The sequence below is a fragment of the Gymnodraco acuticeps genome, unplaced genomic scaffold (genome assembly GCF_902827175.1).
Source record: "Gymnodraco acuticeps unplaced genomic scaffold, fGymAcu1.1, whole genome shotgun sequence".
Lineage (NCBI taxonomy): Eukaryota > Metazoa > Chordata > Actinopteri > Perciformes > Bathydraconidae > Gymnodraco > Gymnodraco acuticeps.
The window spans coordinates 1,463,054-1,486,323 of NW_022990513.1; the positions used below are offsets into that span (position 1 = coordinate 1,463,054).

Below are 23,270 nucleotides of genomic sequence, written 5' to 3' on the forward strand. Positions count from 1 at the left end.
ACTATAATGAAACCAAAAACAAATAAATAAACAAGTTTCAATGTTTTTTCATATTGGATATGGTATGTTTTGGTTATGGCCATGTACTTATGATTTAATGATTATTTAAATGTATACAGTTATGTTTCATATGGGTGTAGTCTCTTTATTTCCCCCTCAAAGTGCACCGGATTTATGCATTTAAGTCCAACATTTAAAAAAAAAATCTTACCGGGGGTGCATGCCCCCAGACCCCCCTAGAGGATTTGAGGTCCACCCCCACTTAAAATATGTTCACATAGGTTCCTAAATAGATTTGCACATTTTTTTAAATAGTAACCCATGTCCATATGTTTATTTTTGGGTAGTAGATTTAGACTATGGGCAGCAACGCTGTAAATTGACAAATAAATCCAGCAAAATGGCACAAAAAACTGGTAGTGGCCTGGCTGGGTGTGTATATTCCCGGCCTGACTTATTGTCCCAGTCCGGCCCTGGTCTAGAGTGAAGACAGTGGATAATTATGTTATCTGACGATAACAGACTAATATTAATAAAAAAGTTTATTATATTATTAACTACAGTAACCTCTGTGGTGTTACGGGTCAAAATTGACCCATATAGATTCATGCTAGAAAAAGGTAAAAAAAACAAGCTTTTGTTGGACAACGTTGTTCATGCCACGCCCCCACAAGATGAAGTGTGTGTGTGTGTGTGTGTGTGTGTGTGTGTGGTGTGTGTGTGTGTGTGGTGTGTGTGCGTGCATACTTATGTGCGTACTTGTGTGCGGATGTGTGCGTGCATCTGTGTGTTCAGGTTCAAGTGTTAGTACATATTAGGGGTGTAATGGTGAGTTCACACACCGTCCTCGCACTCCATCGTTATTGTAGTCCACAGGGAACCCAAAATGTTCCCACACAGCTGATTTAAAAGAAGCAGGTGGGTTCTAGCTCCTGTGTGTTATCTGAAATCGCCATACTAACTTTTCTTCTTCTTGTATTTTGTTCGTTTTGTTGTGTTTTATTCTTCTTCTTCATTTGTTGTTTAAGGGCAGCTGACAAACAGCTTTTAGGCGCAATACCGCCCCCTGGATTATATATAGTGTAGTGGATACTGCCCTGAATGACAGACTGTTTTCCCACTTGTAAAAAAAAAGGTGTATTCGTCGTGTGACTGCATTTACCGAACCGTGACGTCCGAACCGTGACGTTACGGGACGAATACGGATACCGTTACACCCCTAGTACATATTCTTTGAGAAAGGTGGAGTTCCCGTGGGGGGAGGGGGGCCAGATGGATGGGAGACCAGGTGCATGTTGCGGAAAAATTATTGTTACAGTGAATGAAGGGGGTGGGGCGTCTAAAATGAAAGATGAATCTTGATTGGGCAAAATTTGACCCCGTGTCACCCACAACAATGCTGCTGTCTTCCCAGACCCGAACACCAAATGAAAGGATATCATGAAGGAAGCCTTGTTCCGATCAAAAAAACTAGAGCGTAGTGATTATATAATTTTAACTTGAAACGGGTCACGGGAGACCCGAACACATAAGCTATGCAAGCATTTAACTAGCTTTTCTTTTTAAATAAATTATGAAATTAGCTCCATATTTTAGACATTCTTCCAACAAGAGAGAAAGTATTTATTTGAATAAGGATCAAACCAAAGATAACATTACAGATAAACCGTAAATTGCTTGGAGATACAGCATCATGGGAACTAGCGGTGTATTCGCACATGTGTAGAACCAATCAGGTTTTAGAACGATCAGGTGATGACTGTGACTGCCTGATCTGCACTGCGCAAGCTGGAGTTGGTCCGCCAAAATCTTAAAAAATGGTGTTGGTTTATGATCACATTTGTATATGATGATATCTGAAGTCAATAATGGCGCATTTCCACTATAGTGCGGAGATCACTTTAAGCGCGCCGAGCCGTGCGGGGCCACTTGGCATAGTTCCGGCTAGCGGGTACTATTTCACAGTTTTTCTGGCCCCATAAAATCGAGGTTCATTCCGGGCCAACAACCATGCTGAGTCGGGCTGAGTATGCTAAACTAGAGAGAGAATCGCTGGCAAGGGGGCTACAACTACAACAAGATGAACATATTTGACCGTGATTTAATTGTAATACACGTTTCAAAATGATGCCGAAGTAACAACATACTGATACCGGTTAGTAGAAACCATGAATTAATGCTTTGACAAGTCTGCAGACAGACGGCAGGCGAAAAACCTTTTGCAATGCGTGTTTTCTAAATGGAGATCGGCTAAGCTAACGCAGTATATGTTCCGACCGTCCACACTCAGTCACAACAACGGCCTATACAGACATAAATAAACCAGCGACTGTATTCGCCATGACACAGGCAGTCTGTGGTTTGTACTTGTTTAACTTTTGTCTAGTTTCTGAACAGATATGAAGAGCTGTGAGCTCTGAGTGCTAAGAGCTAACGGCTGTGTTGTTTTTCTGGGGCTCTCATTGAAGATGACGTCACGGCTCCACCTACACTGCGTTACTATAGTTACTGCCACAGTTCCTAAACTGTAATGGAAACGCAGCATAAAGTGAGCCGGTCCTAACGAGGCTTAACGAGGCCTAGCCATACCGAGCGAGGCCGAGCGAGGCCGTGTAGTGGAAATGCGCCATAAAATGATTCTCACTTATCTGGCCCTTGCAGAGAAATTCCAAAGCTGGGAAAGAACTTTCAGTTTGAGAAATAATTGTCATATTAAAAAAATACTGATCTAATAACAGAAAAAGCAGACATGAGGGTAGCTACAGAAATAAACGTTGTATTCTTTATAGATCCAGAACAGAAACTGCCTTATAAAAATCCTCTCTCTTTTTCATAATACTATTCATCTCACAGACACACGTGGGGGGGAGAGCTCATTACGATATCGCACACTCAGATCGGTCACAGTTTTAATACGCTCACAGAAAGTCATTTTGAAAATGGATTACTTCAATGCTAAGACAGCCAATTCAATATCTCTGTTTCAAAAGCACCTGCTATTAATGACTCTGAACATTCTCCTTCGGCTTTTGCTGCCTACACATTTTCTATTTAAAATGAAAGGCGTTCACATTTCATAATGTTTACCTTGGAATAAGATTCTTTAAATAGGTAAGATGGCAATTAATTCCACGGGATGATTCTGTTCTGCTGAATCAACACAAGCCCCCACTGATCAATATTGTAAGCATACACGTTTTTGAAAAGCCAGCAGCAATTACTTTTCTCTGACAGAAGCACAGTGGTTTTAATTTTAAAAAGTTAAAAAAGATTAGTAATTGGTTTGTATTTACTTTGTTTCAAACCGTCTCCTTAGTAAAATAACTCAAATCACTGATTCATTACCAATTTTTATCAGGTTATAAATCAATGTCTATTTGAAGTAAAGAAAAGTCACTTTTGTTGAAGCCTGTGTTCTTGGCGTTTAATCATAAAATAAACGTGTTCTGCTACCAGGCTTTTTCTTATCAAGGCCTGGCTGTTCAGCCTTTTTACAAATTAATTGAAGCTTGTTCATTTCTATCTTAAGTGCACACTTAACACAATTATATTACTTTACCGGAGATAACTTTTACTCTCTACATTCAATTAAAAGCTCCAATCTGCAACAGCACATCTCATCACTCACTCACTCACTCACTCACTCACTCACTCACTCACTCACTCACTCACTCACTCACTCACTCACTCACTCACTCACACACTCACTCACACTCACTCACTCACACACACACACACACACACCACACACACACACACACACACACACACACACACACACACACACACACAACACACACCCACACACCACACACACACCACACACACACCACACACACACAACACACCACACACACACACACCACACCACACACACAACACACACACACCACACACACACACACAACACCACACACACACACCACACAACACACACACACACACACACACACACACACACACACACATAATGCCGCCCTGTTTGTAAATAGCATCAAGGGTCTCATTTTCCAAATGTATTGATCCGGCCACAAACCAATCATTAGCAGCGCCACACCTGGGGCACAAATCAGATTCCTTTTACGTGCTGAGATTCCAATGCGACTCCTCCCCATTCTGAGGAATAAGTATTGTCTTACTCACTTCCTGCATGAGTTTCAAATGAACCCCATCATTTATTTCTCGTTTTGTTCCTCACAGAGTTTTTCATAGACCTCTTCGGCATTTAAAGGGGACCTATCATGCAAAATGCACCTTTGGACGTCTTTTATACATGAATATGTGTCCCCGGTGTTCCAGGGAACTCACCAAGTGTCAGAAAACACAACCCTCTCTATTTTCCTCCTTCGCCAAATCTCTAAAAAAGTGGCTGAAACGGATCTGAAAAAAACGGATCCAGATTTCAACACTTTCCTACGTCACAAAGAGACGTGCTCCGCTTATTGGTCAACTCTCCACCTATCAGGGGAATGAGCCACGGCCACGTGCATTGCCGGGATCAATACCAACCATCCGGGAGCAGGCCAGTGAGGACACATCCAATTTTGAAGCTGTAAGTTTTTATTTAGCGGTGTTTTTCCTGATAAAGCTATCTCTAGCTTGTAGTATGTAGCATGTAGCATGTAGCTTTGCCGTATCAATGTCGCCTCAAACCCAAATAGTAATCGGTTAGGTGTTTATATGTTTTTGTAACATTTTATATTGTACGCTCCGCAGTCTTTGCTTTGTCTTTTATTTTAATTATCAGGCATTTGCTAACATGTTCAGACATACTGCCGTAATGGCGATCTGTGTGAAGGCTGTAAAGCCACGCCCTAGCCGATAACACAAGTATTTATTCTCCTATTTATTAGTATTTTGTATCCTCTAAAATCATATTGAGTAAGTTATAATCACAAACGTAATCTTCTGTAGGTAAGTGCCGTTTTTTGCAGCGTTATATGTAAAAGCTTTTGTGATTGTAGTCTGTAAGAACGATCAGATATCATCGATCTGTAAGCTACGCTACGCTAATGAGACATGCCGTTTTTTTGCAGCGTTATATGTAAAAGCTTTTGTGTGTTTACTTGTTTGCGCACATGAATATAAATGGGGGTGTGTGAGGATACAACACTGTGTGTATGTATGCGAGGGGGGACGGACACACACCACGAGTAAAACGGAGCTAAAGCCCCGTTGGTATGTTGTTGTTGACGAGGCCTTACCTAGCAACAGGCTAATTAGTGGCTAGCACTCATTACAGTCAGTCTACTGAGCTCAGCCCCTCTCCAACACATCATCTGTATTGAGTCAGAAACACAGCATGCACGTTACGGTTCAAAACTAACTCAGATTGGAAAAGGCTAAGCAAAGAGCTTTGCTAAATAGAGAGTTTTAAGCCCCATCTTTTGGGATTTCAGACTATATTTATCCAAATAGTATTTTCTCATCCTGAATACTAAATTGAGATGATTTTGTTCCAACTATGTTTTCTTCTTTACAGGCCAGCACCTCACATACTTACTAATTAGTGACAATTTGTACATCCTTTGCTATTATTTACATTTTTTTTTCTCATGGCGGAAATGAAAGACTGTACCTGGCAGCCCTGCACTACAATGAAAACGCTGAGCGTGCACAAGCCACTACATCCCCTGGAAACCCTCTGTATAACTGCAGTTCCCAAAGGCCAGGAAGGAGAATGCAGAGCCAAAACAGTAAAGACTGACCCCACATTCCGTAAGTGTTTAAAATATTTATTATACAACTATTTACAAATATAAAATTAGAAGAACTTTCAGTTTTTTACATGCATATACTAATCTAAAACCACATTTTTGTTGTGCTTTTTTTTAACATTTGCACAGGCTACGTGGCCAACTTGATGGACCTCATCTTCGACCAAGTCTTTGTGGACCCCTGCAACCATTATGAGCGGACCTGACAGGGACGAGGTCATCGCCGGGTATGCTACACGGTTCAATTTGGGCTGCCTGTCTGAACCCACACATAGACATTTTGCGGATTCAGGAAACTCCTGCCTCCTTGAGGACAACGCAGGCCGGAATCACCACTCTGATTCCTGCGTCCAAGGAAGCCCCAGCACCAGCTCACAAAGCTTCTGTAGGCTAGATACCTGTGACGCCTGAAATCATTAAAAAAAATATTTAGTGTAATTTATACAAAATACAAGTACATTTCGTTTTTTTTTTTATGGGTTCAAAGAACCGTTCATTTTGACAATACAAGTTCAGAGTTGATATCAAATGTGTCGTGATTATTCATGTTTGGATGGGTAAAGAATATTCTGATTTCAAAAGCTAAGGTGTGTGTGGACTTTTTTTTGTCGTACACATGGGTGTGTTATGCCATTGCTGTGTAATAATATATATATATATAATTAGTACATGTACAATGAAAGATTGCATAAAGCCCATATACACCAGTATTTATTTCCATGAACAATATAGCATTCGTTTTTACAATTTCAGTCAAAAGAAACAAACCACTCACTGCTCTATTTGCCTCAACTGTAGTCCACCATGTTCAGCTCTGTAAATATTCAATGCATTCTGCAGGGAGAACACATTCAGGCACACAGGCTCCAATCCAGGATGGTCCACCATACAGGTTATAGAGTCCTCAAGTTCCTGCATCCGTCTTGACACCTAGTGTGATAAAGATATATTGAATGACATGTTAAAAATGTATTCTCTAAACAGACAACTTAGTGAAGCTATCAAAAATGTTACCTGTGGTATCTCCATGCAGCACACATTCTCCGTTCAGAAGGCATCGTGGCGCAATTTGCACATGTACACCTGTAGAAAGAAGTCAATAACTGAGCTTTTAAAAACACATGAAACTACACACACTGCTGACAACTGAGGTGTTGTTGGAGTTATACTTTTTATCACCCTAAGTTATTGAACTTTCCAACGGTTGTTGCACGATGTTGGAAGAAAAGGGCTGTAAACTATTAATAAACGCAATGAGGCCATTGTATATATGCTGAAAATAATGTCTCCCTTTATAAATATATATATGTATCGCTGTTTTTGCGTTACAAGCTCTAAGTTATAAACTGTACACATAGCATTCTTGCTAATTAGCCAAAATATGAACGGAATAAGTAGCAAGCATCGTAACAGAGTAAAATAAATAGGAACAACAGCTTGTCAACTAACCATTCAGAAACGTCCTGCTGCAAACCGAGATCTTTGCACCTCCACCAAAACCTCCGCTGCTTCAGGGTCAGTCTCTGGATCAAATTGATAATACGCTTGAACACATGCATTGCTCTGAGATGACATGTTTATTCCACACTCGTAATCACAGCAAGCATGTTAACGTGACTCTCACCGGCTCATGCCCCCCTCTTCTGCAGGGGCGTGGTCAGCTGCTGCTCAGAATTTTCAAAGACAGGCTTGGAAAAGAGCGAAAATGAGCGAAACGAGGCATGGCTAAAAAATGATCTGTTTGGTATTTTGAAAAATAAAATGTATAAATATACCTTATATAGGTATGGTCATACACTATATCATTTAAATATAGCATGATAGGTCTCCTTTAAATAACTAAAAAATACATTTGTATGGAATATTTGCTTTTCTACAACTTGCTGAAAGTATGCTGCACGTTGACAGACAACTGACTGCTGCGAGAACTGGTGACCAATTATAATGCTAAACTTAGACATACATAGAGTGACTCCCTCTACAGAGCACTGACTCTCCGGGACAGATAATTAGTGACAAGGGGTTTACACCATGTGTTGGATACTCATCATATTCCTCTTTAATTATGCTAACAGTACATTGATGATGCAGTGGGCTACTCTCGCTCATAGAAAGTATGTACAGTACATCTTTAAATGTAGTAGAGTTTGGCTCTGAGGGCTAATTAGATCTCACAAGTATTAACATATGTGTGTAGCGGAGGCACATACATTTGCATGTGTATGTATATTCTATGATTAGGTAAGGCCTAACTGTATACTGTATAAATATATACTGTATATCTTATTTACTATTTTATAAACACATGTATTTCCATGTCCTGCTTCTTCCTGCAATGAGAATCAAAACATGCTTCTAAATTATTTTTTTTAAATGCAATTCTTACTAAACAAGTTTTTGGATAAAGATTCACATTCAAAACATCAGCTCAATTATACGGTGGCCCTGAAGTGCAAAACACCACAGCATTTCACAAAACACAACAGCATTTCACAAAACACTACAGCATTTCACAAAACACTACAGCATTTCACAAGACACTACAGCATTTCAGAAAACACCACAGCATTTCACAAAACACTACAGCATTTCAGAAAACACCACAGCATTTCACATTGGACGGAAAGGGTATTCCTTAAAGGCCCTGTCACACTGTCCCGAAATTGACACCCGATGGACACACGATAAAGGAAATGTTCAAATTCGGCTGTGATCGTAGCAACATCGGGCCATTCGTGAGGGCATCCAAGCCATCGTATGACCGCCGGTGGAGTTTCTCAGGCTCCGGCAGCAACTTCTTGAGCGGCAACTTCGTAAGGCACTCGTGAGGGCATCTTGTCAAATCGTGTCATCTTCGTATTATCATCGGTGCATTCACCCTCACTCTGATCGGGGCGAATGCCCGATGGCACCGATGATAACAAGATGCCCTCACGATGGCCTTACGAAGGGCAAAATTGACACACGAATTCAACACGAAAATGAACCTTCGCAAGGTCCTTCGGCAATTTTTTGGCATGCCAAAGATTTTGCCACCGCTCACGAAGTTGCTGCCGGAGCCTGAGAAACTCCACGGCAGTCATACGATGGCTTAAGATGCCCTCACGAATGGCCCGATGTTGCTACGATCACAGCCGAATTTGAACATTTCCTTTATCGTGTGTCCATCGGGTTGTTTTATTGCACAACAAAATCATGTAAATATATTATGTAAATAACCCAATTTGTGTTCTGTGAAACTAAAAAGGATATAATATATTTTTGAAGGACAGTTGACAGGAAGTTGTTGTTGTTATGGAAACAACATTACGGAGAAAACGTAATATTTTCTACATATAAAGACGGATAAAGTAAAGAACAAAGTCTGAAGATATCAGTACAGTATCATAGTACTGTAACATAATTGTTTTTGGTACTTTCATTGCAGTTGTATGTCTTAAATGTAATGTAAATGTTGCCTTCGTGTGTGGTTCGGGGCCATCTTCGTGCGAAATTCACAATTCCATATTCGTGTGTCCATCGGGTGTCAATTTCGGGACAGTGTGACAGGGGCTTTAGGGAGAACAGTTCTTGTTTGTGATTGGACAGAGCCAGCCAGAGAAGCACTGCTGTGATTGGTTGTTTTTGCTGCCAGTCAAGAAATGACGCTTCGTGATTGGTCAACACCCGACAGCGAAATATGTCCCAACATCAGCCGTTAGCACACATTCAGAGCTCACAGCTCCTCATATCTGTTCAGAAACTGGACAAAAGTTAAACATGTACAAACCACAGACTGTCTGTGTCTTGGTGAATACAGTCGCTGCTTTATTTATGTCTGTATGACATTGTTGTGAGTGTGGACGGAGCAGCTACAGGTTAGTTTAGCCTGATGGATCCGATTCCATTCAGAAAACACGCATTTAATAAGCTTTTCGCCTGCCGTCTTATCTGCAGACTTGTCAAAGCGTTAATTCATGGTTTTTACTAACCGTTATCAGTATGTAGTTACTTCGGCATCACTTTGAAACGTGTATTACAATTAAATCACGGTCAAATATGTTCATTTTGTTGTAGTTGGTATCTCCCATAGGATTTACTTGGAGATACGCCCCGCCCCTGTCAGCGCCTCTTGTTTGAATGACAGGAGCAAACACAGCTGACAGCCGCGGTGAAACTCGAGCGATTAGAGCGATGCGAATATTGGGTGGTCTACCATAGTATTTACATGGAGATAAGCCCCTTAAAAACCATGAATTAATAAAGCATTAATTCTGTGTTTACTCCTGTCATTCAAACAAGACGCTGGAGAGGGGGCGGGCCGTATCTCCATGTAAATCCTATTGGAATCGGATCGATCAGGCTAAACTAACCTGTAGCTGCTCCGTCCACACTCACAACAACGTCATACAGACATAAATAAAGCAGCGACTGTATTCACCATGACATAGACAGTCTGTGTTTTGTATATGTTGAACTTTTGTCCAGTTTCTGAACAGATATGAGGAGCTGTGAGCTCTGAGTGTGTGCTAGCAGCTAACGGCTGATGTGTTGGGCCAATCACGAAGCGTCATTTCTTGACTGGCAGCAAAAACAACCAATCACAGCAGTGCTTCTATGGCTGGCTCTGTCCAATCACAAACAAGAAGTGTTCTCCCTAAAGGAATACCCTTTCCGTCCAATGTGAAATGCTGTGGTGTTTTCTGAAATGCTGTAGTGTTTTGTGAAATGCTGTGGTGTTTTCTGAAATGCTGTTGTGTTTTGTGAAATGCTGTAGTGTCTTGCACTTCAGGGCCACCGTACAATTAATTGTCATAAACCTTTAAAATAGTAAAGTTAGCTTTAGCATCTCCATCTAAGCCTGATGTTTCCCTCGGATGTTGTTGAGGCTAAAAAGTTGTCAGAGCCATGTGAAGCTCTAGGTCTCTTTTTACCTTTATGTATCATCTATCAACCCAGCAGATCTATCCTGTGCCTCCATTGATTGATCCTAGCCCCGGGTCATGAAAGGAGCGTCCACGTCGCGGCCCTGGGAGTATTGACGAGATCGACAAGATCAACTAGATCGACTAGATACTGCTAATCCTATCACCACTACAAGCAACAGTTACAAGCTATAAAACAGCCACAAGCTACGCTACAAGCCACAAGCTACGCTAGCCGCAAGCTAGTCTGCACAAGCTACGCTACAAGCTACGCTGTAAGCTGTAAGTAAGCCACAGAACACCAAGAGAAAACATCATGCCTGGATATAGACACAAAGGACGATGCCGTAAACGAGGGACCCCCTCAAGACCGGTGTTGTGTCACATTATGCCTCCCCGTCATGAAATGCCCCCCTTGTCACGGGAACGCGCATTTCTAAATGACACGTTTCACCTCTAAATGACACGTTAACACCATAGGTTTACACCTTAAAACGTTTTAAAAAAAAGTAAACGTTCAGGGTTTTTATTAATGGTAATTTTCAGACTGTGAGTTGTTTAGTGGTAGCTCATAGTCTTGATTCTTCTGGTTTAACTTTTCGCTCCGTATTTGAGGTGTCGAAATTCGTTCGTCACTTCCTTTTCAGTTTGTTTTTTTAAATGTTTTTTTTTATCATTATTGTTACGTCCTGTCTGTATAAACGTGCTTTAAAATGTATTGTTTAATTTTACATAGTTGTCATCTAATAATCTAAATATGTTTACAAATGTTACATAGTCTTTGTCAGCATATATGCTATGCGTACAAAATAAAAGTGTGACATTCATGAAACTTGCTCCATTTATTGGTATCAGTCCTAGAACCATACCCTGAAAAATGCTTGAGGGTGGGATTCATAGAAACCTCTTTTGGTGGGGGGGGGCATTATATGACAGGCCTGGCCATCACAATATGCCCCCCCTTGCTATCTTACAAAATAAAAGTGTCACATTCATGAAACTTGCTCCATTTATTGGTACCAGTCCTAGAACCATACCCTGAAAAATGCTTGAGGGTGGGATTCATAGAAACCTCTTTGGTGGGGGGGGGAATTATATGACAGGCCTGGCCATCACAATATGCCCCCCTTGCTATCTTACAAAAATAAAAGTGTCACATTCATGAAACATTGCTCCATTTATTGTTACCAGTCCTAGAACATACCCTGAAAAAATGCTTGAGGGTGGGATTTCATAGAAACCTCTTTGGTGGGGGGGGGCATTTATGACAGGCCTGGCCATCACAATATGCCCCCCCTTGCTATCTTACAAAATAAAAGTGTCACATTCATGAAACTTGCTCCATTTATTGGTACCAGTCCTAGAACCATACCCTGAAAAATGCTTGAGGGTGGGATTCATAGAAACCTCTTTTGGTGGGGGGGGGGATTATATGACAGGCCTGGCCATCACAATATGCCCCCCCTTGCTATCTTACAAAATAAAAGTGTCACATTCATGAAACTTGCTCCATTTATTGGTACCAGTCCTAGAACCATACCCTGAAAAATGCTTGAGGGTGGGATTCATAGAAACCTCTTTTGGTGGGGGGGGGAATTATAGACAGGCCTGGCCATCACAATATGCCCCCCCTTGCTATCTTACAAAATAAAAGTGTCACATTCATGAAACTTGCTCCATTTATTGGTACCAGTCCTAGAACCATACCCTGAAAAATGCTTGAGGGTGGGATTCATAAACCTCTTTTGGTGGGGGGGGGGGCATTATGACAGGCCTGCCATCACAATATGCCCCCCCTTGCTATCTTACAAAATAAAGTGTCACATTCATGAAACTTGCTCCATTTATTGGTACCAGTCCTAGAACCATACCCTGAAAAATGCTTGAGGGTGGGATTCATAAAACCTCTTTTGGGGGGGGGGGGCATTTTATGACAGGCCTGGCCATCACAATATGCCCCCCCTTGCTATCTTACAAAATAAAAGTGTCACATTCATGAAACTTGCTCCATTTATTGGTACCAGTCCTAGAACCATACCCTGAAAAATGCTTGAGGGTGGGATTCATATAAACCTCTTTTGGTGGGGGGGGGGCATTATATGACAGGCCTGGCCATCACAATATGCCCCCCCTTGCTATCTTACAAAATAAAAGTGTCACATTCATGAAACTTGCTCCATTTATTGGTACCAGTCCTAGAACCATACCCTGAAAAATGCTTGAGGGTGGGATTCATAGAAACCTCTTTTGGTGGGGGGGGCATTATATGACAGGCCTGGCCATCACAATATGCCCCCCCTTGCTATCTTACAAAATAAAAGTGTCACATTCATGAAACTTGCTCCATTTATTGGTACCAGTCCTAGAACCATACCCTGAAAAATGCTTGAGGGTGGGATTCATATAAACCTCTTTTGGTGGGGGGGGCATTATATGACAGGCCTGGCCATCACAATATGCCCCCCCTTGCTATCTTACAAAATAAAAGTGTCACATTCATGAAACTTGCTCCATTTATTGGTACCAGTCCTAGAACCATACCCTGAAAAATGCTTGAGGGTGGGATTCATAGAAACCTCTTTTGGTGGGGGGGGCATTATATGACAGGCCTGGCCATCACAATATGCCCCCCCTTGCTATCTTACAAAATAAAAGTGTCACATTCATGAAACTTGCTCCATTTATTGGTACCAGTCCTAGAACCATACCCTGAAAAATGCTTGAGGGTGGGATTCATATAAACCTCTTTTGGTGGGGGGGGCATTATATGACAGGCCTGGCCATCACAATATGCCCCCCCTTGCTATCTTACAAAATAAAAGTGTCACATTCATGAAACTTGCTCCATTTATTGGTACCAGTCCTAGAACCATACCCTGAAAAATGCTTGAGGGTGGGATTCATAGAAACCTCTTTTGGTGGGGGGGGGCATTATATGACAGGCCTGGCCATCACAATATGCCCCCCCTTGCTATCTTACAAAATAAAAGTGTGACATTCATGAAACTTGCTCCATTTATTGGTACCAGTCCTAGAACCATACCCAGAAAAATCAACCAGCGCAATGACGGTCAAGCAGCTGTTATTGACAGCTACGCTATGACCGCCATCTGGAAACACACATTTGGAAGAATCCGGGTATGTACATGATTGGAATAACTTTGCTTTTGTAAATGTTGCAAATGTGCATTTTTCAAGGAATGTATACTTGTGCAACTACTCTCAGGTTGATCCAATGGCACACAGTCATCGTGGGAATTGTGAACGAGAACCATCATTGGATGTTGGTGGTGAGAATAGGAGCATATTTTAAGCTCCAATCTGTATCTAGTGCTGTATACACCATATATAATTAGTGATTTGCAAGATAACCGGGCCACACATACATGCTGTCACTTATTATTGATCAAATCTAAACAATACCCTACATCGTACCTGCGTAATGTATGGTTCCTGCCTAATGCATGTTGTGTTTCCATGTGAATAATAAAAGGTAATGTACCCCCATGAGAAGAAAACCCTCTTCTTGGATCCACTTGGAGAAGGGAAAGGCAAAACAAAGGTGTGCCTGCAGTCTACAAGGTACATTTGATACAGTGTACTAGTTCCGGTGTTTTATGAGTATTTTGACAATGATGTGCTGCATCTTGACACATGTATACATACTGTAGAGCCTTTATGAGGATGAAAGGCTGCAAGGTGTCAAGATGGACATGCAGCACCCTCCCCCATAATCGCCAACAAGACAGCACATCCTGTGGTGTCCTGGCCTTAAAAGTGAGTGTGAAATGCATTTAGCCAAACATTACTCTCAAACTCAAATTCAGTAGCAATTAGACTGAATATCTTGACTTGCTTTTATACATCTTGATCAAAGATGTATTGAATTGTGTCAAACTACACATATACAACATGTCATTCTTTAAATCTGTTGGGTAATTTGTCTGTATTCCATTTGAGGGTAAAATCATAGACCATGCAGTCCATATACTAATCAAGGTTCTCTTCAGTTTGCAGAGAAGATTTTACTGGGGGAGTCAATTGAGTTTGAAAGCTCACAGAAGGCAGTGCACGAGCTGAGGCTGGACATTGCTACTTCTCTCCTCAGAGAATCTGGTTTTTACCTTTTCTCAACATTGTCAATGACTTCATGTAGTTACTTTTATTAATTGTATCTCATAAGTATGCATCAATAACCTAGTATATTAATAATGTGCCATGCAAATTGTTGTATTGTATCACTGCTTGGACCATTGGTACTGTTGACCAGGGACATTATCAGGGTTTTAAAAGCAACACAGTGGCTTAAGTATAGATTAGGGTAAATAGTCACTACATACAGTATATTGTGTATCTCAACTCCAAACAGATAACATATGAAGCATCGCAGGGCAGGCATCTTCAACTGCAATTTCATATAGGCTACACACGTCCACACTCTAACACACCCTTTCAATTCTGCGGTTTATTTAAGATGTGAGATTTCCCCATCTTCCTCCTTTCAATGTGCTCATTGTGTGTATTACTTTTAACTGATATCCTCAGTTAATTTTTACCTTGAATTTATTATAATCTAAGCTGTAAAGCTAATGTGATGAACAACAAAAGAACCATTAGAACCAAACTTAAATTGATGCGTACAGTGCGAAAGAAGTTTTTGGATGTTTTGTAATGACATTGTGCAGGTTCCCATTCTAAAGAGGGTAAGGAGAGAGTGAAAGAAGGCAGCAGATGGCTCCTCTGTGCTCAGATTTAATCATTTAGAAAATCTATGTGTTTGTGTGTGTTTTGCCTTTTCTTCACACAAAATAATAAAAGACCACAACAAATGTGTCCTTATATAATTGACCTTTTAGTCAAAAATTGGAATGGGTCACCTTGACCCCAAATCTGTAATGTGGTTTATCTGAAGATATTGATTACGTTTTTGTCTCAACAGATGATCTAAGCAGGCTTTGCTTTTACTGCGGGATGGAGGAGCAGGATGAAGAAACATTGGGTAATTTCCTATTGCACATTACAAATAAAGAAATTAGCAGAAATATGTTTCCAGACTTTATCAACATAACATTTGCGTTGGTAATTGCTACTATATTTGGCATCTTCAGCATTAACTGATAAAGGATTAATGTTTTGCTTGTTTTTCCATACATTTTTGTTGAAAATGTATTTCTTTCTCATAACACAACATTTATGTTTTTGAAAGATTTCGATTATTGAAGGAATGGTTAGAATGTTAGTGGGAAATACATTAGAGATATTCTATTATCATAACAAAAATCCCATAATGCATACCTTACATAACAAGTATTTATTGTTTTCTCAGATTTGCTGTGACATTTGTCAGCAGTGGTTACCACCACCAATGTGTACAAAGGCCGCCAGTTGATCAACCGTACTTGTGCCCTGGATGCACATAATGCCCCGAAGGAACCATCATTAACTGTCCACTGTCATTTCAACCAATGCAAACTATTGTTTGGCCTGTCATAAAATGCCCCCCCCCACCAAAAGAGGTTTCTATGAATCCCCACCCTCAAGCATTTTCAGGGTATGGTTCTAGGACTAGTACCAATAAATGGAGCAGTTTCATGATGTGACACTTTTATTTTTTGTAAGATAGCCAGGGGGGGGCATATTGTGATGGCCAGGCCTGTCATAAAATTCCCCCCCCCACCAAAAGAGGTTTTGTGAATCCCACCCTCAAGCATTTTCAGGTATGGTTCTAAGGACTGGTACCAATAATGGAGGCAAGTTTCATGAATGTGACACTTTTATTTTGTAAGATAGCAAGGGGGGCATATTGTGATGGCCAGGCCTGTCATATAATGCCCCCCCCACCAAAAGAGGTTTCTAGAATCCCACCCTCAAGCATTTTTTCAGGGTATGGTTCTAGGACTGATACCAATAAATGGAGCAAGTTTCATATGAATGTGAACACTTTTATTTTGTAAGATAGCAAGGGGGGGCATATTGTGATGGCCAGGCCTGTCATATAATGCCCCCCCCCCCACCCAAAAGAGGTTTCTATGAATCCCACCCTCAAGCATTTTTCAGGGTATGGTTCTAGGACTGATACCAATAAATGGAGCAAGTTTCATGAATGTCACACTTTTATTTTGTACGCATAGCATATATGCTGACAAAGACTATGTAACATTTGTAAACATATTTTGATTATTAGATGACAACTATGTAAAATTAAACAATACCATTTTAAAGCACGTTTATACAGACAGGACGTAACAATAATGATAAAAAAAAAACATTTAAAAAAACAAACTGAAAAGGAAGTGACGAACGAATTTCGACACCTCAAATACGGAGCGAAAAGTTAAACCAGAAGAATCAAGACTATGAGCTACCACTAAACAACTCACAGTCTGAAAATTACCATTAATAAAAACCCTGAACGTTTACTTTTCGTTTTAAACAACGTTTTAAGGTGTAAACCTATGGTGTAAACGTGTCATTTAGAGGTGTAAACGTGTCATTGAGAAATGCGCGTTCCCGTGACAAAGGGGGGCATTTCATGACGGGGGAGCATAATGTGACACACACAACCGGCATTGAATCTGTGGCAATGTGTTCAGCTGTGGCTGAACCACATCTAACCAAGCCCTGTAACTGACTGCCTTGTGGACAACGATAAGAAGAAGAGCCCCCGGGTGGGGGACTATTGAGCTATAATCGCAAATATTATATATATATATATATATATATATATATATATATTGTTTTGATTTGTCTCAAAATAATCTATTTCTAAATAAAACAACACTTATTGTGTGTTCACACAATGTCACATGCAAGGCAAAGATAGACAGAAATGTGTATGGAAAGCCGACAGAGGTTGAAGTTAAATTACAGTTTTTTGTTTAAGTTGTTAAACGCTGCTTTGTACAATGCTTTCTTTACGTTAGCTAATAACGCTGAGTCGCCCCCCTGTACCGCAAACAGTTCACAGGAATGCTCACAAAATTACTTGCAGGTTTTTTTTTAATTTTTATTTCATTATTACATTATTGTCTAATTGTAACTGATGTATTGTTTCTTGGGGTTGTTTTGTTAGCAATCACAGGGTAAATGTAATGTATTGTATGCTGCTGTCTTTGTGTATTGAAAATCTCAAAAATAAATCATATATATATAAAAAAAAAAAGTTAGCTAATAATGAATGTAACCAATCAGTGAACAGTAAAGCCAAAACAAAGTAATGCAAGTTCCGGCTGTAGATCTGTGGTGCTCTGCAGTGTTCCACAGGATTATATATCAATTTGCCACTGAAGACTCTCACCTTCATCTTCATTATCTTTAGATACAACACCTGTGTTACAACTGCCCTCATTGTCGTTTCAAATAAACTGTGTTGGATTGTTGTAGAAATATAACTGTATGGCTCACATATATTAGCATAGCTGAAATTGTTTGTATTCATTATACAATGTTGGAGAATTGTACAATTTAAAAAGGAATCTAATGGAATAGTAAATAAAGTTGCTGCTTTATTTATGTCACACGACACAACGATTCTCACCATCTGGGACTTTCACATCATGCACAGAGCAGCAATAGTGGTTATTTCAGCCATTGTTGGTGTCTACATAGATATAAGATATCCTCGTATGATAGTCTAACTTGTGGGAATAGCATGAGGCGAAAAATGGCTTTGAACGCACCACCATGTAGGGAACATTTTACTTTTATTGTCTGCAAACTACATTCTAATAGTCATACCAACTATATGTATTGGTCAGAATTGTAAATATAGTATACTTTGAATTGTAATGGAGTATTTTTATCATGTTGTATTGCTTTTATTTTGGTGAGAAATCTGAGTACCCTCTTTGTTAGAGTTTATTGAAGGATAAAAGTGTTTTCATAAATGTGTTTTCATAACTGTGGTTTTCATAAAATGTGTTAATGGAGGAACAGAGAATAGTCTGTTCCGTGAACCATACACACACACACACACACACACACACACACACACACACACACACACACACACACCACACACACACACACACACACACACACACACACACACACACACACACACACCCACATGACTGAGAGTCACAAGATTCACACTAACAAATAAGGTGTTGGTCAACACCACATGATTGTCATGTTACTGTATTGTTGAAATAAAAAGAATGCACTGAGAGAAGGCGAGTAGAGTTGGTTAAGGAGTGGACATTGCATGTCACTCGCTGATTCTCCTTGCAGCAAGTAAACTTGAAACTCGAGTACTGTTATCTTTGTTCACTGGGTTCTGGTTATTGAACCGAGCTGGGGTTTTACCCTTACAAAGTAATATAGAAATACCCCACATTAATTGGTCCTTCGGAGCCGGATTCCAATACATCGTGACGGGAAGGAGGAGGGAAATGACACGCCGCAAGTCTGTCGACAGCCGGGATCATCAGCCGACCCCGAGAAAGACCCGGGACGCAGAATTCGTGGCCGGGCCGGTGCTTATATGTCCAACCTCCCTCATCCTAGGCACGATTGACGGTTGATATATATACAAAAAGTTGATATACACGGTTACTCCGCCATTTAAGGAGGTTGATAAAAAAGTTGATATACACGGTTACTCCGCCATTAAGGGAGGTTGATAAAACATTGATATACACGGTTACCTCCGCCATTAAGGAGGTTGATAAAACGTTGATAGAGAAAGGCTACTCCGCATTAAGGAGGTTGATAAAACGTTGATAGAGAAAGGCTACTCCGCCATTAAGGAGGTTGATAAAACGTTGATAGAGAAAGGCTACTCCGCCTAGGAGGAGGATCGACGTGCCTTTGGGTACACTTATGAGTGATTGAGTGAAAGCAGTGTGTAAAAGTGTCACCAGTGGAATCAGCGCACAGAGTGGAAACCTAACGGTGATAACACAAACTCTGTGGTCTGTTGAAGTACACTAGTGGTGAATTAGGAATTAGGTTCTGACCGGCACGTTGTCCAGTAGGAACACCAAGCTAGAATCATGGTGGTCCGATGGGAGTAAGCCTGCCCGCTACAGGGGACATGAGATATATGGAAATATATAGTCATGGCAGCACCAGTTATTGTAGCAAATGGTATAAACTGTACGGCTTTCCGAGGAAAGTTGGAGAAAACAGCAGTAAGAGAATTAAGCGACAAATTGAGAGCAGCAACAGCTGGAACAACACAAGGCAAGAAAAGAAAGAAGTTAGAAGCTCAACTGCGGGTTGCAGCTTTATGGGCTGAACAAGCCCATAAAAGGACAGGTGGAGCAGAAGAAGGTATGATAGCAGCGGCTGTTTCAGTGAAAGCAGACGAGGAGATAGGGCGTTCAGGGTCAGTTGACGCTGTACGCCGCGAGAAAGAGAGAGCGATAGTGGAAGAACACAAAGCGCAGGAACAAAGAATAAAAAGGAAGCAAGAGAAAGAGGTATTCCAGATCAAAGAAAAAAGACATAAGAAAGCGTCAGCATCAGCTTTCTTCATAGGAGAAGAAGGGGAAGAAAATCAGATTTTCTTTGTGGGACCAGGACAGGGGAGAGGCGGGTTTAACAGAGGACGAGGGAATGGTAGAGGAACAGGCAGAGGCAGAGGATGAGGCAGAAATGCAGAAGGCAAATTCCTCTGCTACAGGTGCGGAAAGGAGGGGCACATGGCGAGGGACTGTGAGGAACAGAGACCACAGAACAAAGAAGGGGGACAAAAGGGACAGTACAAAGACGAAAGACATGGCCCCCCCCTTCACATAACCTACATAGTTATGACAACTGACTAGACGTAGAAAAGGAAGAAGAGGACGTCCACACACATCACATTGACCTTTCTGAAGTATTACTGAATCTGTCAGACAACAGTATTAAACCTACCAGGACAATCGAAATCAATGGGGAACAATTAGAATTCTTATGTGACAGCGGTGCAGACTCATCAGTAGTGAACAAAGAGGTCCAAATAATGTGGCCACCAACTGGCACTATGTTTGTAAAATCAGCAAATGGACACATAAATCAGAGGTCGATTTCAAAGCCACTTTTTATGGAAGATAGAAGGTCAGGCCTCCAGGCATCCCTCAAATTTGTGTTCATCTCAAACTGCCCTGTCAATTTGCTAGGGAGAGACGGCATGGAAATGTTAAAAATCAGTGTAGTACCAGTCAAAGGGGGAATGCGAGCAGTAGTGCCCGGAGAAAAGGTGGAAGACCAGGTCTTCCTTCAAAAATCCATAAACACCCCCAACTACTACTGGTCACTAGACATGCCACAACCTGACGTGACAAACACAGGTGAACACCTGTTAACACTATTCACCCCACAACATGGCCAAGAAGTAATGAAACCTGACGCATTGCACGTTACACTAAAGTACAAGAACACCCCTGGCCCAGACAAAGACTATGATGTGCTCGTGCATCGACTGACACCACAGAGGGTAGTGTTACACTCGATGTATGCAAACCAACACGGGGATGTTGTAATTGACGCTAGGGTCCCATCAACCACTGCCTTGATAATGGAACCAGGTTCCACGCCACACATATCAGTAGCTAGGGGCCCAGGGACTTCATGGAGAGACTTAGGTTTATTAGTGGCTAGAGGTAACAGGATAACAAAATGGACAGATGACAAAAACGGTTGGCAAACTGGAGGCGGGTTAAAGCGCAAAACTCTAGGGTTTACCCTAGTGATGACACCACGCGCCCACCTAGACGACCCTGAACAACAATGATGTATGCTAAGTGAAGTGGCCTTAGAGGTCCTGAAAACGGTGTCGCCATGCGTATGGTCACAAGGAAAATGTGATGTAGGTCGCATGGTGAACGCAAAACCTGTACACGTTAGACCAAAAACTAACTACAGACCCTGAGGGAACATTCAGAATAAACAACAAGATAGTACTCCCTGTTAGTCTCTACAAAACAGCAGCTCATTTGAGTCATGGGCCGTGCCATGTCTCAACAGGAGGGATGGTGACAATAATAAATGAACACTTCCATACATACAACTACATTACATTTTCTAAAAACTTTTGTAGAGCCTGTGTAGTATGTTGCAGACACAATGCTCAAGGCAATGAGCGACCACAGAGAGGAAAGTTCCCTCCACCAACATACCCGTTTCAACACATGCATATGGACTTCATCGAACTAACACCATGCCAAGGGTACAAATACTGTTTGGTAATGATATGTCCGTTTTCAAAGTGGGTTGAAATATTCCCAGCAAAACATGCAGACGCTATTACCGTAGCAAAAGCCATATGCAAGACAATAATACCAAACACAGGTATTCCAGAGAAACTGTACAGTGATAATGGTTCCCATTTTGTAAATCAGGTTATTACCAAACTGTCCGAACATATGGGGATAACATTAAAAAACCATTGTGCATATCATCCACAGAATGCAGGCTTAGTGGAAAGAACAAACGGAACAGTAAAGTTAAGACTAAGGAAAACAATGGAGGAAAACAGGAAGACCATGGGTGGAATGTGTGTCTCTAGTAGAAACATGCATGAGAATCACGCCCACGGCAAAAGGGTTGTCTCCCTTTGAGATCATAACAGGAAGGCAATTCAGACTACCAATCACAGACGAGGTGAGGGAGGAGGATGATGCTGAGGCAGAGACTACATTAACTGAATGGATGAGCAGACTCTTCAGAAGCAATGAGATAGCTCGAACAAATAACTTGCCAGACATTTCTACTCCCTTACAGGATACTCGAGTGCAGACTGGTGACCAGGTCCTCGTGAAGGTGATTAAGAGGAAGCATTGGCACTGTCCACGGTGGGACGGTCCCTACACGGTACTGCTGACAACACCGACTGCACTAAAAATCGCCGAAAGAACTACGTGGATACATCAGAGCCACTGCAAAAAGATAATACCTCTCCAACTTAACGACGGATAAGTGGTGGAAGTCCGGCTACAAAGGGCGGTGTTTCATTAGGAAATACTGGTCTCAACCCCGGTGAAGAAAACAACAGAACCACTATCACAAATAGACTATGTTGGGAAAGGTGTTGTGTGTAGTGACCCTGCTGGGTCTGACGCTAATGACAATAAAGACACTGTAACCAGCTAGTAATTATGAAAAACAGGAGGGAATGTTAGAGTTTATTGAAGGATAAAAGTGTTTTCATAAATGTGTTTTCATAACTGTGTTTTCATAATGTGTTCTCATAAAATGTGTTAATGGAGGAACAGAGAATAGTCTGTTCCGTGGACCATACACACACACACACACACACACACACACACACACACACACACACACACACACACACACACACACACACACACACACACACACACACACACACACACACCCACATGACTGAGAGTCACAAGATTCACACTAACAAATAAGGCGTTGGTCAACACCACATGATTGTCATGTTACTGTATTGTTGAAATAAAAAGAATGCACTGAGAGAAGGCGAGTAGAGTTGGTTAAGGAGTTGACATGACATGTCACTCGCTGATTCTCCTTGCAGCAAGTAAACTTGAAACATGAGTACTGTTATCTTTGTTCACTGGGTTCTGGTTATTGAACCGAGCTGGGGTTTACCCTTACAAAGTAATATAGAAATACCCCACACTCTTTCACTACCATAGTATCTGGCATTTATCCTCCCATAAGTCTTCAAAAAAAC

General features: G+C 41.1%; 1 protein-coding gene and 2 long non-coding RNA genes across 3 annotated transcripts in view; 2 read left to right on the plus strand and 1 right to left on the minus strand.

Annotated features, from left to right (window-relative positions):
• Positions 1-23,270, minus strand: part of LOC117553230 (polypeptide N-acetylgalactosaminyltransferase 18-like) — a 347,581-nt gene that overhangs the window by 56,112 nt on the left and 268,199 nt on the right. The window lies entirely within an intron of this gene.
• LOC117553232 lies at positions 13,617-14,174 on the plus strand. Its single transcript, XR_004570098.1, has 3 exons — positions 13,617-13,759; positions 13,848-13,911; positions 14,115-14,174. It is a non-coding gene; the product is annotated as an uncharacterized LOC117553232 (long non-coding RNA).
• Positions 14,181-15,613, plus strand: LOC117553231. Its single transcript, XR_004570097.1, has 4 exons — positions 14,181-14,203; positions 14,293-14,398; positions 14,632-14,737; positions 15,561-15,613. It is a non-coding gene; the product is annotated as an uncharacterized LOC117553231 (long non-coding RNA).